This window comes from Myotis yumanensis, unplaced genomic scaffold (genome assembly GCF_028538775.1).
Source record: "Myotis yumanensis isolate MYYU_CA2020_CCGP unplaced genomic scaffold, mMyoYum1.0.hap1 SCAF_2, whole genome shotgun sequence".
Taxonomy (NCBI): Eukaryota; Metazoa; Chordata; class Mammalia; order Chiroptera; family Vespertilionidae; genus Myotis; species Myotis yumanensis.
This window is the reverse complement of record NW_027223753.1, coordinates 184,420,849-184,436,827: the sequence shown is the minus strand read 5'-3', so window position 1 is coordinate 184,436,827 and position 15,979 is coordinate 184,420,849. Positions and strand designations below refer to the sequence as shown.

Here is a 15,979-nt window from a genome sequence, read left to right as displayed (position 1 = left end):
AAGAAAACCAATTAAATGAAGAAAGTTGGTAAACAGACACTTCTGAACTGAGCTTGCTTTAAGATAAAAATAAAAATTCTATTTTCTAAGGTGTCATTTTTTACTTGATTTAAAAAAAAATCAAATTCTTAAGTTTAACATAATTATCTTACAGACATTGATGAGCAATTTGTACTTTAAAAAAACTAATTGAAGTATCTAGATCTAAGTATTTTCTATAAATAACATGACAAACTAGACATATTTTTTTTTTCTTCTTCCAATACCTGGGAAAGCCTTCTGGAACAAGAAAAACCTTCTCAACATGCGCCCAGCAAAGCTTCCCTTCTAACCACATCACAATAGCTGTTTGAGATGGATTTCGCTATTTAAGAATTTAATGATTTCTTTAATTTTTCTTTGCTCATATTACCATCCTATATAATAAAAGTGTAGTATGCAAATTGTCCCCTCGACCAGGAGTCCTTCCGGGAGTTCAACCAGGGGGCGGGGCTGGCCTGGGAAAGGGAGGGAGTACCCAGCTGGCCACTGTCAGCCGCTAGGGACCCTACTAGAACATGAATGTCGTGCACTGGGCCTCTAGTTCTTTAGAGCCTGCCAGCACCCTGAACTTTCTGTTTTAAGTAGGCCCATTATTATTTGAAACAGACCAAAAAGAAAGTTATGAGAAGTTGTTTTAAAAAAGGAATTTATTCCTTTCTTACAACTATTCCTTCTAATGAGGCTTGGACATTGAATTCAAAGTAGAAGTGTCTATAGTAATCTTATTTTTCTAAAATTAGCATAAAGGCATATTATAAAAATCTATATTAATTGATAGGAACAATTCTCCTAAGAGTGCCAACAACTAATAAGGAATAGTAATAGATCTGAATTTTCTAACAAAGAAAAACCATTTAACAAACAGCAATTTATATTATTACAGCATAGTATTTGTAAACAAGTTTCTTATTAATATTAAAAGCAATGAGGAGTTGATTTTTAAACCTGGAAGCCTAATTTAACTTGTTCATTGCCTACTCCATGCATCAGTGACTTCAAATGGCCTCTATGATCATCTATACTGTGTGTAAAAGAGCAGCTTTGAAGGAATTTTCTGGGTACAAAGGATCCTCCTTTCTCTGAGACTCAAATTAGAAAATGACATAAATTTGTAAATTCACATTTTAAATTTGCTGTGGGGCAAATGTCTGAATGGCTGCATGAAAGAACTTCACATTGCCCACAGCCCTGTCCTTTCCAAGTTGGAGGAACTGGAAGGAAACAAAGAATACAGTTGCCAAACCCAGAGCCAGCACTCAGATGGAAGTAGCAGTGGGTTGTGAGTGTGCGGCAGGGTTTGGATGCTCAGGCCTGGATGCCAACATGTGTAATATAGGCTGCAGGTTTGGAATTCAGGGACGTGGATTAAGAACTTAACCAAGGTGTTTAGGCGCCAGGTTCTGGTCCTCCAGCAAAAATAAAGACTCTTTAGATTGTGTAGGAGAATTTCTTCAGATGAGTGCTTACATATGGTCACTGCTGGAACCAATCCTGGGATGGCTTATCCAGACCCAAAAAGCAAGTAGCTGTACCTAGATGCATGAGGAGTGATGTGCTGGAGAGGGAAGCTGCTCTAGATCTCAATTCGAAGGTCACAATCTGACCTTGCTGCCTGTGTAAACTATTAATTCCGTATCAGTTTGCTGGGGCTGCCATAACAAAGTATCATACTTGTTTTTATAGTTCCTGAGGCTGGAAGTCCAAGATTAAGGTGTTTGCAGGGTCGACTTCTCAGGTCTTTCTCTTCTGCATGTAGATTGGGTGTGTAGCTTCTCCCTGTGTTTTCACCTGTTTTTCCTTCTGTGTATCTGTACTCTAATCTCCTCTTCTTACAGTATTAGGACACCAGTCATGTTGGCCTAAGACCCCTCCAAAGATCTCACTTTAACTGAATCATCCTATTTGAAAGTACAATCCCAATCCCCCACACAGAGTTAGGATTTAAGCATATGAATTTTCGGGGACACACTTCAGCCCATACCAGTTCCTAACACCCAAATAGTTTTTCTGAATACCTTGGTGAAGGATATTTTGCTTTAAGTTCTGGATCAAAAATTTTAGTGAAGGGACTTAATTCCCTGGTTTTCTCCCAGAAAGACATTAACAGTATCGCAGCAAGCCCAGGATAGAAGAAAACAGTCTCTCCCTTTCATTTCTCTTCCAACTGCTGGCAGATTAAGTGACTTCTGCAGGGTAGCTTTGCTAAGCCATCTCACAGCAGGGACAGTAAGACTCATGCTGAAGAGCCTACACCAGCTTTTTTTTTGCAAGTGGCGGAAGTGTGGTTTTTGTGTGGCAGCTTGATCTGCTCCTTTAAGGCACTATATTCTTGGCAGCATGCCCAAGGCATTGCATGGAGGTTTTCACAGGGCTCTCCACGTAGGAGGGGATGTGCTGGAGCGCAGCCTCCCTCTCTTCCCACTCAGAGCCAATAGAAATGGGCTTCTTTTGTGGCTTCTGCCCTCTATCTTGAAGATGGGTAAGGAAGTATGTGAGTGAGCAGAGTGTGTAAGGAAGGATAAGAATTGAATTCCCCATAGAGATACTTTCTCAAAGGAAATTATTATAGCTCCAAGAAGAAATACTGAAAAATAGAATAGAAATGAGAATACAAATTACCCTTTAACCAGATCTTGACACATCCTTGTTGTGTTTTAATGTATAACATTTTTTTATTCTTCTGGAGACAAACAATTTTGAGGCTTTGAACCTGGCTCACATTGCTCTGGCAAAGAAATACATATATTTCTGGTACATTATGGAATAACTCCTTAATGAAACAACTTTGAAAAAAATTTAGCTTTATTAAAATCGTGGGAATTTTTGGTTAGAAACCAAATTATCAGGTTTTAATTTTGTGATGGTAATTTTGAGTTGGGCTTGTCTTGCATGAAGAATCTGTTATATGCATGTTGAAATACTATTTCCTTCATCCTCATAAAATCCATGCAAGTAGGTATTCCTAGTGAATGAATATTATGATTGTTTTGTTTTATTTTCAAAATTAACGTAATTAGCTTCAAAGGAAGCTATATTTGCAAGGTTCTGAGATGGGAACCTTTAATATTTAGTGGCTAATATGGATATTTGTTATTACATTAATAATGACACAATTTTAGCCCTAGCTGGTTTTGCTCAGTGGATAGAGCATCAGCCTGTGGACTGAAGGGTCCCAGGTTCGATTCTGGTCAAGGGCATATGCCCGGGTTGCAGGCTAGATCCCCAGCAGTCGGTGTGCAGGAGGCAGCCAATCAGTGATTCTCTCTCATTATTGATGTTTCTATCCCTCTTTCTTCCTCTCTGAAATCAGTAAAAATATATTTAAAAATAAAATAAAATAATGATACAATTTTGGATGATGACTAGAATTATCTAGAAAATGGAAATAAATTTTGTGACCAATATTTTTAAATTAATCTTTTTAAATATATGTGGGTTGAAATTGGATGACTTTATTTTTTTTTTTTTTGAAATTTAGAATTAACCTGAGGAGCAAATTTTCCTAAAGAACAGAATATCTTACCTTGAGATTTCCTTATAAGCCTGTAACATTTATGCAATAGCCAGAATTGACATTTTTATGACAATTTTATTAATATAAGTATGTCAGAATAATATATGTAATAATTGAAAGCCTCCCATACCTTATGATCAACATTTTAAGGCTGAAATATTACCTTGGATTTATAGTTCTTTTATTAAGCAACCTTCATCATAAATTCTGTATTTTTCTAATGTAAGGGAATATTTGGCAGTTTGCCATTACATTTATCAGCCCAGTGATGTGAAAATTATATTTTTATGCAGTTTAAGGTATTTAAGTTTTTATTTGCATTTATTAGCATTGTCTAGAAACAACCAAAGATTGTATATACAGGTAACTTGTATGTAGCAAAGTAAGCAATTTTTAAAATATAGCTGTTTTGAATTCTCTACTTTGCAACCTGCCCTGTTTAAAAATAGTCATAATAATATTTTAAATTCTGAATTATTTAATTTACTTTAGTTTTTCAGTGAATGCTGTATAATTTTGGAATATATATATATATATATAGTGGTTCTCAACCTTCCTAATGCTGAGACCCTTCAATACAGTTCCTCATGTTGTGGTGACCCCAACCATAAAATTATTTTCATTGCTACTTCATAACTGTAATTTTACTACTGTTATGAATCGTAATGTAAATATCTGATATGCAGGATGTATTTTCATTGTTACAAATTGAACATAATTAAAACATAGTGATTAATCACAAAAACAATATGTAATTATATATGTGTTTTCCCATGGTCTTAGGCGACCCCTGTGAAAGGGTCGTTCGACCCCCAAAGGGGTCGCGACCCACAGGTTGAGAACCGATGATATAAAGTGTGTGTGTCTGTCTACACTACTGTCCACTGTCCAGTCTGGTTAGGGTTAGGGTTAAGGTTTTAATTATACATGATGCTTCCATTAGCTGAATGACTTCAGCATTTAATGCCTAAAATTTACCCTGCATTAATTTTTAATCACTTATATTTTGTAGCAAAATTTTATTTCCAGGTTCTTTGGGCACAGAACTAAGGAGATCTGAGGTATTTTAAAATCACTCAACTTTATAACCAAGGAAGCTGAGGGTGGTGAATTCTGTTGACATACCTGAAGTCACACAATTAGAGGTGAAAGCAAGACAAAAACCTAAGTCTCATAAACCAATGCTTTCTGTTACCCTGAGCAACTTTTCATCCTTCTAATTAGATTGTAAATTCCTGGGAGCATCAGGTAAGTACTACTTCTCTTTTTCTTTTTCTATGACTATGTTAATCCTGTCTTCAAAGACAGCAGTTTGACTCTAACACTAATAGAGAATCAAATGAATCACATCACATCCAACCTAAACCAGGTCAAGATCCTCTTCACAAATTAATCCACACACAAAACAGAATATTCGTCCTTCACAGCTATTGGTCACAATAACACTGTTTAGTCCACCAGCCACTCATTAGATGTAGGATATGCTATCAGTTTGCATGCCTGTCTCAAAGGGAAACACTTACAAAAATTAGATGAGTGGCTTCTTGATAGGGAAACTTAAATGATGTGCTTGGGTTGCTGTAGCTTAGTGGCAAAGCACATTTAATTTATAAATAGAATTTACAGTATGCTCTTGTTCTAAAGACCCTGAATAATTTTCTGCTTGCACATTAGAGAAACACCAGCTGATAGAAACTCAGGGTTATCAGTGTGGGTTTCAGCAGCCTCCAGACTCTTCAGGATGCCACAGAGCTTTTATTCTTGCTGATTTAAGATGACTCACCAAAAGGTATCACAGGAATAAATAGCTACATTACTGCAATTACTTCATAAGCACAACTCGGTATTACTAGTGGGTTTTAGGCTCTGTGTTTAGTGGTAAATGTTAGCAGAGTTTAGGACCCATTTTGTGGTTGTGCATTCCAGCTCTTTACTTTGTTTAGTTATTTGAAGTTAGGTATCCATTTTCCTAACTGTATGTTGTTTTCTGATTGCATTGCTTGACTGGTGGTTTTGGATTAGGGTATGGCTTGCTGGTGTAAACAGCTGATTAATGGTAGGGTTGGGACAAGAACCTGATGATCTGGTCCCCCACCTGTAATGCTTTTTTGCAAAGCATCTGTTTATCTCTTGGGCTACAATGCACATTACTGAGTGGAAAAGCCAAGGATGACCTTGGAAAAGTGTATATTGGGGAAGTCAAAAGAATTCTAGCATGCTTTATTTGAAGTCAAGATGTAGGTTGCATGGACTTTCTGCCATTAGAAAGCAACCTGCCCTTGTACTCTGCCTATGTAAACTTCATTTAATTCATTGATTAATCTGTAAAGCTCATTTGTTAATTAAATGAGGGGTCACTGTGCATTGGGTAAGTGCTGTAGATAAATTATTCTGTTTAATTGTGAAGGCAATACTAGAAAACAAGCATTGTTATCCCATTTTACAGATGAGAAAAACAGTCTTTGTATTAAACAATATGCAGTATTTCACATGGCTACTTTGTGTCAGTTCTTTTTCGGGATTTAAATCAGTTCTATCTTAGTCAGAGTCTCATGCTCAGAGCTATTTATGTTGTGGGGATGCAAAGTGCGGTCCACAGCCCTGTCTGGCACTAAAAGAAGATTTCGAATATAGGAAGCACTCCTTTATAAAGCGTCACAAAGCAGAAATGGAATCCGTAGCAGAAGGAAACATGTACTAAAGGAGCCTCCCAACGAGGGAACTGTTCACCTTGGAAGCCAGTAGCTCTATGGCCCTGATGGTGCACAGACCAAGGAGGGATGACTGTCTGGAACGCAGGAAGAGGCCCTGCTGTGCCATGTAGAAAAGTGTCCTTACAGTGCTAGCGTCTAGTGCTCAAAGTTTGTCTTAGGTGTATTCCCAGCTCCCAAAATGGCTTTTCTTCTTCGGGTTTCAGCTTTGCTTGGCAACCAGATACCTCTTCTTTTCTTTATTATCTCTCTCATTTGCTTGCAATTAATCTCTTCCAGGCTGTGGCTCCTCCTAGAGGACTTTTAGAAGGCAACAGATTGCAGGAGGATGCCATTAGGGGGCAGGTGTCTTCTTATATTGGACCTCCCATCATCAAGATGTCTCAGCCCTACCCAGTTTTGCTCAGTGGATAGAGCATCAGCCTGTGGTCTGAAGGGTCCCGGGTTCAATTCCTGTCAAGGGCTCATACCTTGGTTGCAGGCTCCTCCCTGGCCTGGGCCCTGGTTGGGGCTCGTGCAGGAGGCAACCAATTGATGTGTTTCTCTCACATCCATATTTTCCTCTGACTTTCCTTCTCTCTAAAAATCAATGGAAAAAATATCCTTGGGTGAGGATGGGGATAAATGAAATGGGAGAGAAATGAAATGAAGTGCTGTCTTCAAGAGACCTGTCACTATACTTCCAAGTTGTCGGTGTCCGTCTTCAGTTTTATCTGATTTGTGTCTTATATACAAATGTTAAAGCAGGCCAAGCCCCACCTCATTAAGAATGGATAAAACGAAGACTTGTCAAGCTTTTTAAAAAAATTATTTTTATTTTTTAAAAAATTTTAAAATTTCTTTATTGATTAAGGTATTACATATATGTTCTTATCTCCCCATTACCCCCCCCCCCCCGACACACACAGACTCATGCCCTCACCCCCCTGTTGTCTTTTAGGCTTAAATGCATGCATACATGTCCTTTGGTTGATCTCTCCCCCACCCTCCCCTACATTCCCTCTAAGGCAAGAGTTCTCAACCTGTGGGTTGCGATCCCTTGGGCTGTCAAACGACCCTTTCACAGGGGTCACCTAAGACCATCCTGCATATCAGATATTTACATTACGATTCATAACAGTAGCAACATTACAGTTATGAGTAGCAACGAAAATAATTTTATGGTTGGGTCACAACATGAGGAACTGTATATAAATGGCCAGAAGGTTGAGAACCACTGCCTAAGGTTTGACGGTCTGATCGATGTTTCTCTGTCTCTGGATGTTTTTGTTCATCAGTTTATGTTTATTATATTCCATAGATGAGTGAGATCATGTGATATATATCTTTCTCTGACTGGCTTATTTCACTTAGCATAATGCTCTCCAGTTCCATCCATGCTGTTGCAAATGGTAAGAACACCTTCTTTTTTACTGCAGTGTAGTATTCCATTGTGTAGATGTACCACAGTTTTCTAATCCATTCATCTACTGATGGGCACTTAGGCTGTTTCCAAATCTTAGCTATGGTGAATAGTGCTGCTATGAACATAGGGGTGCATATATCCTTTCTAATTGTTGTCTCTAGTTTCTTGGGATATATTCCTAGAAGTGGATCAGTGGGTCAAATGGGAGCTCCATTTTTTTGTTTTCTGAGGAAACTCCATACTGTTCTCCACAGTAGCTGCACAGTCTGCATTCCCACCAGCAGTGCACGAGGGTTCCTTTTTCTCCACATCCTTGCCAGTACTTGTTGTTTGTTGATTTGTTGATGATGGCCAGTCTGACAGGTGTGAGATGGTACCTCATTGTCATTTTGATTTGCATCTCTCAGATGATTAGTGACTTTGAGCATGTTTTCATATGTCTTTCAGCTTTCTGTATGTTCTCTTTTGAAAAGTATCTATTTAGGTCCATTGTCCATTTTTTTATTGGGTTGTTTATCTTCCTTTTGTTGAGTTGTATATGTTCCCTATAAATATTGGAGATTAAACCCTTATCGGTGATAACATTGGCAAATATGTTTTCCCACGCAATGGGCTTTCTTGTCATTTTGTTGATGGTTTCTTTTGCTGTACAGAAGCTTTTTATTTTGATGTAGTCCCATTTGTCTATTGTCTCTTTAGTTTCCATTGCCCTAGGAGCTGTATCGGTGAAGATATAGCTTCGGCATATGTCTGAGATTTTGCTGCCTGTGGATTCCTCTAATATTTTTATGGCTTCTTGTCTTACGTTTAAGTCCTTTATTCATTTTGAGTGTCTTTTTGTGTATGGTGTAAGTTGGTGGTCTAGTTTCATTTTTTTGCATGTATCTGTCCAATTTTCCCAACACCATTTATTGAAGAGACTATCTTGACTCCATTGTATGTTCTTGCCTCCTTTGTCAAATATTAATTGAGCATAGTGGTTCGGGTCGATTTCTGGATTCTCTATTCTATTCCATTGGTCTATATGTCTGTCCTTGTGCCAGTACCAGGCTATTTTGAGAACAGTGGCTTTGTAATACAGCTTGATATCTGGTATTGAGAGCCCTCCTACTTTGTTCTTCTTTCTCAGGATTGCTGCAACTATTCGGAGTCTTTTTAAAATTCCAGATGAATTTTTGGAGAGTTCGTTCTAGGTCTGTGAAATATGCTGTTGGTATTTTAATGGGGAGTGCATTGAATCTATAGATTGCTTTGGGTAGTATGGACATTTTAATGATGTTGATTCTACCAATCCATGAACATGGTATGTTCTTCCATCTGTTTATGTCTTCCTCTATCTCTTTTTTCAGTGTCCTGTAGTTTTCTGAGTACAGGTATTTTACCTCCTTAGTTCAGTTTATTCCTAGGTATCTTATTTTTTTGTGTGTGTGTGATGGTAAATGGGATTTTTTTTCTTCCATCATGCTTATTATCATGTTGGCCACGCCTGTACATTTGGGCTTGAAATAGTCCTTGTAAGGTTTTCTGGATGTCATTGGCTCTCATAGGCTGATACTTCTTCTTTAGACTGCACTGTATAAAATAGCACATGCTTTCTTGGATGGAAATAGGTTAGCTCAATAGTTACTTAAGATCCTGAGAAAAAGTAAATCATGTTGTATGTTAAAGGCTGACATTTAAAATGCCAAAATCTCATTATATGGAAGAGGGAAGGTTATGAAAAAGAAAATGATCCAACCAGGAACTGCAGCACAGGTAGAGCAGCAGGCAGTCTTCAATAATTAGCGAGGAAAATACAATCATATGAGTTCAAGAAAAGAGGATAATTTATTTTTTAACTTAAATTCTTTAGTGTTTAAAGTATTACACAAGTCTCCTTTTCCCCCCATTGACCTCTCTCTGACCGCTCCCACCCTCCAGCACAAGCCCTCACCCCCCCCCCCCCGCCCCCATCTGTGTCCATTGGTTTTGCTCATATGCATGAATACAAGTCCTTTGGTTGATCTCTTACCCCCTCACCCATCTCCCCCGCCCACTGGCCTTCCCTCATAGGTTGAACAGTTTGTTCGATGCTTCTATGACTCTGGTTCTATTTTTGTTCATCAGTTTATGTTGTTCATTATATTCCACAAATGAGTGAGATCATGTGATATTTATCTTGAGGAGAATTTATTTTTAATTGATGTACAATACCATCAAAAAGATGGCTAAGTATAAATAAAAACATTAAAAGCTTTGAGCTTTACAGACTATCTTATACCTGGGTGAACACAGCTTAAAAAAATTCTTAATTTCATGGAATAGTTATTCCATATCTCCAATTGCTCAAATAAGTGACTTCAATTTCTCTGCAAGCTTGTAAATCAATAACCCGTAAAAATCTATGGAAAATATAAAAGTTAACCAGAGAAACCTCTAAAGTTGATTTGAATCATAACACTTCTTGATTTTCATATGAAAACAAAACAAAGAAGGAATCAACATGTTCACAAATTTAAACTGAAGGGAAAATCCTCTACCTAAACAAAATAACCTCCTGGCAACCTAGCCGAATAGCCTCAGGACTCTTGGGAATCAAATAACTGTACCTGAATTTGTTCAAGTAAAAAATGGCCTAAATTGCCTTACATAGCTGAAATCCATATCATTCTCAAATGAGAGAAAATGAAAAGAAATTTAGAGGTTACTTTTATCCTCCCTTAACAATCGTCAGAAACCCAAAAAGCTTTTTAGGAGCTGCCGGGGAGGAAAAGTTGACTGTTTAAATGGTGTGGGGTTCCCCTATCACCTACTGATAATGACTGCAAAACCAAACCAGCACCATTTAAGCAACAAGTAAATATTTCTCAGGAGAGGTTGAGGATTAATTTTTTTTGCTTGATACGATTTCACCATTTTCAATGGAGCTTGAATGATCAATTTGCAGATAGAGGGCTAATGTGCAAGGGAAGTATGCTGCTCCCTGCAGAGTACATCCAGAGGCACTGTCTCCAAATTCAAACATTATCTGGATACCTGACTGCTTTAGCAGGAGACAAAGCCCTCTATTTTTGTGACAATTGGGGCTTCAAAGGCAGACAACCTCTGCAAAGGTGGCACTGTGACTAAAATTCATATGGAGGTGAAGTAATTAAATGTTGGGCTCATTTTTGAAAGAAGGCTTTGGCCCCTGGCATTTCCATGTGTGGTTGAGGAGTAGGGACAGAATGAGGAGAAGGGAGGGATGGGTCAGGTAAAAAACAACCTCACTTACTTGACAGTCTGGGAAAATCAACATCACCAAATATATATAACTAGGGGCCCGGTGCACGAAATTTGTGCACGGGGAAGGAAGGGTCCCTCAGCCCGATCTGCACCCTCTCCAATCTGGGAGCCCTCAGGGGATGTCCTACTGACGGCTTAGACCTGCTCCCCATGGTCCTCTGCTCTCTGCGGACCTGCCTGCTTGATGCCACCGTAGGCCCTGGTGTCTGCTCTCTGTAGGGGACTGCCTGTCCTTCGCCGCTGGGGTCAGGGGCAAGCAGCACCCTGCTGTCTTCTCTCTGGCTCGCCACCGCAGGGGCAAGCAGGGCCCTGGTGTCTGCTCTCTGTGGGGGCCCTGCAAGGGACTGCTTGCCCCTCGCTGCCACGGACAGTGGCAAGCAGGGCCCTGCTGTGTGCTCACTCGCTGCAGGGGACGTTCCCGCCCTGTTCCTGGCCGCTTGGGTGTGTGGCAGCTTGGAGTGCCTGGGTCCTGGGGATGTTCCCACCCCAACCCCAGACGCTTGGCACCTGCAAGCGTAGGCCCGGCATTCTGGGCCTATGCACGGGCCTACCGGCTCAGAGCAGCCTGGCTCCAGAGGATGCCTGTCCCTGTGACAGGGCTGTGGCCAGTTTCCCCTCCTGCTCCCAGCCATTCCTGCTGGGTTTCCCCTCAGCTCCCAGGCGCTTAGGTGGGTCTCCCCTCAGCTCCCAGGCGCTGTGGCGGGTTTCCCCTCCCACTCCCAGGCTCTGCCCATTCCCCTCCCGCTCCCAGGCGCTGCCCATTCCCCTCCAAGCCACTGCCCCTCCTCGCAGCTGCTGTGGCTGGGCTTGCCCTCCCACCTCCCACCTCTGCAGCCTTGGCTCCATTTCTGTCCTCGAGGCCTCTACTTAGCTCCCTTCTGTACCTCTTGGCCTCCATGTTGTCCTCAGTCTTCCCTCGCAACTGGTATATGCAAATTAACCGCCATCTTTTAGCTTCTATAATTGAAACATTATATCTTTTGGAGCTGTTACTTCAGGAGCTCAGAGCTGGGCGGCAGCAGGCGGGGAACCTTGGCTTCCTCCGTCACTGGAGCAAGCAAGCCTCATGTTCCGCTTCAAGCTGCCTGGCTGCCAGCCGCCATCTTGGCTGACAGTTAATTTGCATAAGGATATGCTGATTAGCCAATGGGAAGGGTAGCGGTCATACGCCAATTACCATGTTTCTCTTTTATAGTGTAGATAATAGTAAAATGTACACACAAGTTTAATATGAGTAGAGTTCAGGTGCTTTCCTCTATCCCTCCCTCCTTCCCTCCCTCCCTCCTTCCCTCCCTCCTTTCCTCTTTCTCCATCTTTCTCCATCTTTCCTTTCCTCCCTTTCTTTCTGACTTCCTAATGCCAGGGACACTCACAGAACATCAACAGAAAAACTACACAAGCCGAAACCGGTTTGGCTCAGTGGATAGAGCGTCGGCTTGCGGACTGAAAGGTCCCAGGTTCGATTCCGGTCAAGGGCATGTACCTGGGTTGCGGGCACGTCCCCAGTGGGAGATGTGCAGGAGGCAGCTGATCGATGTTTCTCTCTCATCGATGTTTCTGACTCTCTATCTCTCTCTCCCTTCCTCTCTGTAAAAAATCAATAAAATATATTAAAAAAAAAAAAAAAGAAAAACTACACAAACAGGAAATAATGTCATGGTCACTATCTCATTCACAGGAACAGTCACCCTTGGATCAAATACATGCCTACATCTTTCACTTAAAAGTGAACCTCCCCCACTGGCATACCACCTCAAACAGCATCAAAGCAAAATGAAATATAAGCAGCATTTAACAACACTGGTAACCATGGAAACATACCATTAAAGAACATATAAACAGGAATGAATAATTAGATGAGAAATTCATTTCTACATTTATCTTTTTCCAAGACCCAGGAAAAGCAGCTCTTTTACCTCTTATTTAAATTTGGACACTTCCTCTTTAGTCTGTCTTCTAACTGAAAAATATGAGAATTTATAGAATGAGAATTTTAATATTTCCTAGCTTAATGAACAAATCTCTTTGTAGGCAAGTGACTAAAAAATCTTGCAATGCTCATTGTTGTCTCGATGTAACACTGAATGCAAGAAAGTCTCTTGCAGCAGCCAAGGAGTTTGCTTAGGGGATGGGAGATGTGCAGCCAAACCTGACTTAATAGCAAGGTGAAGAGGGGAGAACAGTTGTCAACGCTTAAAAATAGGAAGCACAGGTTGCCTGGGAAGGCTGAGGGGAGAATCTGGGGCTTATGCATTATCTCACTTGTATTGTCAGGTAGGCAGCATCACCTGTGCAGGACATCTGACACTCTACCTTTCCACCTAGGGATTGCTAAATTGACCATTAACTTTAAAAGAATTTTTAATGGTCTTAGAGACCCTCTAGCCCAGGACTGCGCATCAGAGTCACCTAGTTGGGGAGAAGTAGACAAATACAGTTCTCAGGATCTCACCCAACTCTGGGAATCTACTACTTTAAATATTTTTCCAAGTGACTATGATACAGTTGGTCACTAGCTATATTTGAGAACCACAATCTGAGGCTAACTTCCTCATCATATCGAAGCAGAAACTGAAGTCTAGAGCAGTTGTAGATGGAGTTTCTGGATTCAATCCCCCCTCCTTATAAGAATGTGATATCCACATCTTTGTCATAGCTTTGTAGTGAGTAGATGAATCTTACCCCTTGCCATTGGGCTTGGCCACATGGCTTGCTTTGGCCAATGGGTTGTTAGAAAGCATAGTGTGAGCAGAGGTTGGAATGTGCTTATATAGCTTTGCTTTTTCTCTTAGACTCCTGCATTTTGCCATAAGAAGAAGAGACATCAGGTAGCCATTGGTCAAAGGAAGACTAGAGGCCTCTTAGTAGCTTGGAACTAAGCCTAGTCAAGCCCAGGCAAGATCAGCCTAGAGAAATCAATTCCAAGGCAGCCAACCTGTTTATTATTAGAAGTCACTGAGTTTTAGAGAGATTTGTTACACAGCATTACTGTAGCAGTAGCTTACTGATACAGAAATGAAGTGACTTATTCAAAATAGAATTCTAGCATAGGAATTAGAAGTTACATCTTGTGAATCTCAGGCCTGACCTCTTTCTACTGTTCATATTTATTTTGCTTCCTTTCTTTCACAGAATTAAGCACAGGTATCCATTGCTTCCATAAAATCCTTTTTCTCAACATACATTCCCTATATCCCAAAACATTCTGTCACTGTTCCTCATTAGAGCTTGCATGAATTCTGTCACCGTCTGTCATCAGAGTTTACCTCTTCTTTGACCTTATTCCTTCAGGATTCTGTTTTCATGTTTCCAAAGAGACTAAGAAGTCTTAAATGAATTAATTCCCACGATTCTGTCCAGGATTCACCAATGAATGAGTTAAAAACTCCCAGATAAAATTCTTTTGCATGAAACCATAGAGACTCAATGCCAAATGGTGAGAATGTAAACATGATACATGGCAATTGATAGGGAAAGGTTTTTAGGTGAGTGTTTTGGTATTTCTTAAATCATATCTAATGTAAATACTACAGGTGAGGCAAAAGTAGATTTATAGTTGTTTGTATGAAAAATAATACAATAATTAATAAATAATACTACAAAAATAAACTCTATTTCCTGTACTCACATCTGCAAACCTAATTTTGCCACACTGTGTATAATACCTGCTTGCTTTCAGACACTCTGTGTCCAAATATTTTATAAACTCTCTGCCTGACAAGGACAAATAAATAAATAAATAAATAAATAGACTTTAAATATACACAGTTAAGAGAAATGGCTCATATGGTATTTCTATTTTGTTCCTTTCGGTGGAAAAATTTTTCATGTGGAAGAAAATCTTTAGAGAGAACACATTTTTCTTCTCCAGAACATGTAGGTGTTTTATTAAAGCTAATAAAATTTTTTTCTGTGTCTTTGACCTTACTTTGCCTGTCATTTCATGCTGACGATTTTATTTTTATTCTGAGGTTGAGATATCATTAATTTTCACCATGTAAATGACTAACATTGGGATGATTTTGCAATATCAAGAAGAAGAAAAAAGAACTGAAGCAAAAAAGTTAGAATTAATTATCAGTACAAGGAATCAACTTACGTTCAGTGTTAAGTTATACTACACTCTTCTCTGGGTGGTGCAGAGAAATCCATTAGCTTGCTGCTGCCTTGATTGCCACATTTGAAAGAAGCTAATAGCTAAGCCCTTTGGATTTTCATGGAGACACTAGTGATCACGGAAACCAATGAGACAAAAACTCTTGTAATTCTATACCCTTCTCCAAATAGTCTGATGAATCCCACACTCAATTGAAGCACAAAAACTGTCCACAATTGTAAACTTACACACACGTGCACACACAGAAATATTTGTGGAATACATATAAGCACTGAATTTGAAAATTACAAATAAAACAACTATTCCAAAATATTCTAAACATTATTGGTTTGAGCTTTATGTCAAACCAATATTTAATGTAGTTGATTTATTCATTTAACAAATATGTATTGAGCTATTTTTGCAGTTCACTTTGATGAAAAAAAGTGGAGAAAAACATGTACCGAAAAAGAGATTAATAAGTGGTGTTTAATTTAAGTACCAGTTGTTTTTTTCATAAATATTCTGTGTCAGAAAACATATATGTTTCTTCAAGACATATATCAGTGATGCCTATTTTGTTCACTGATGCATTCCCAACACACAGCACAGTGCCTAACATATTGTCACTAATAAGTGCTCAATAAATATTTGCTGAATGAGTATGCTAACAAATGCAATTTGAGAGCAAAGAAAAAAGGTATCTAATAATTTAAGAAGCATCTGGAGACACAGGATTGGAAAGGTTTCAAGTTCGAATGACTACAGTGCAGTTTCATCACATGGCACTAACATTCTGGGTGCTATTTTTTGCTTTAAGTGCTGAAAGCAGTAAATGTCTCTTGCTAGGCCCAATACCAAAGAGAAGAAGGGCTGCTGAAAAGAGAATGAGTTGTGCAAGAGTCTTAACTCATGGTTGTGAACCCCTTAAAGTCAAGTAAGGGCTT

The 15,979-nt window shown here is 39.5% G+C and overlaps 1 protein-coding gene across 1 annotated transcript in view; it reads right to left on the bottom strand.

Annotated features, from left to right (window-relative positions):
• The window catches only part of SPATA16 (spermatogenesis associated 16), a 207,340-nt gene that overhangs the window by 65,576 nt on the left and 125,785 nt on the right, over positions 1 to 15,979 (bottom strand).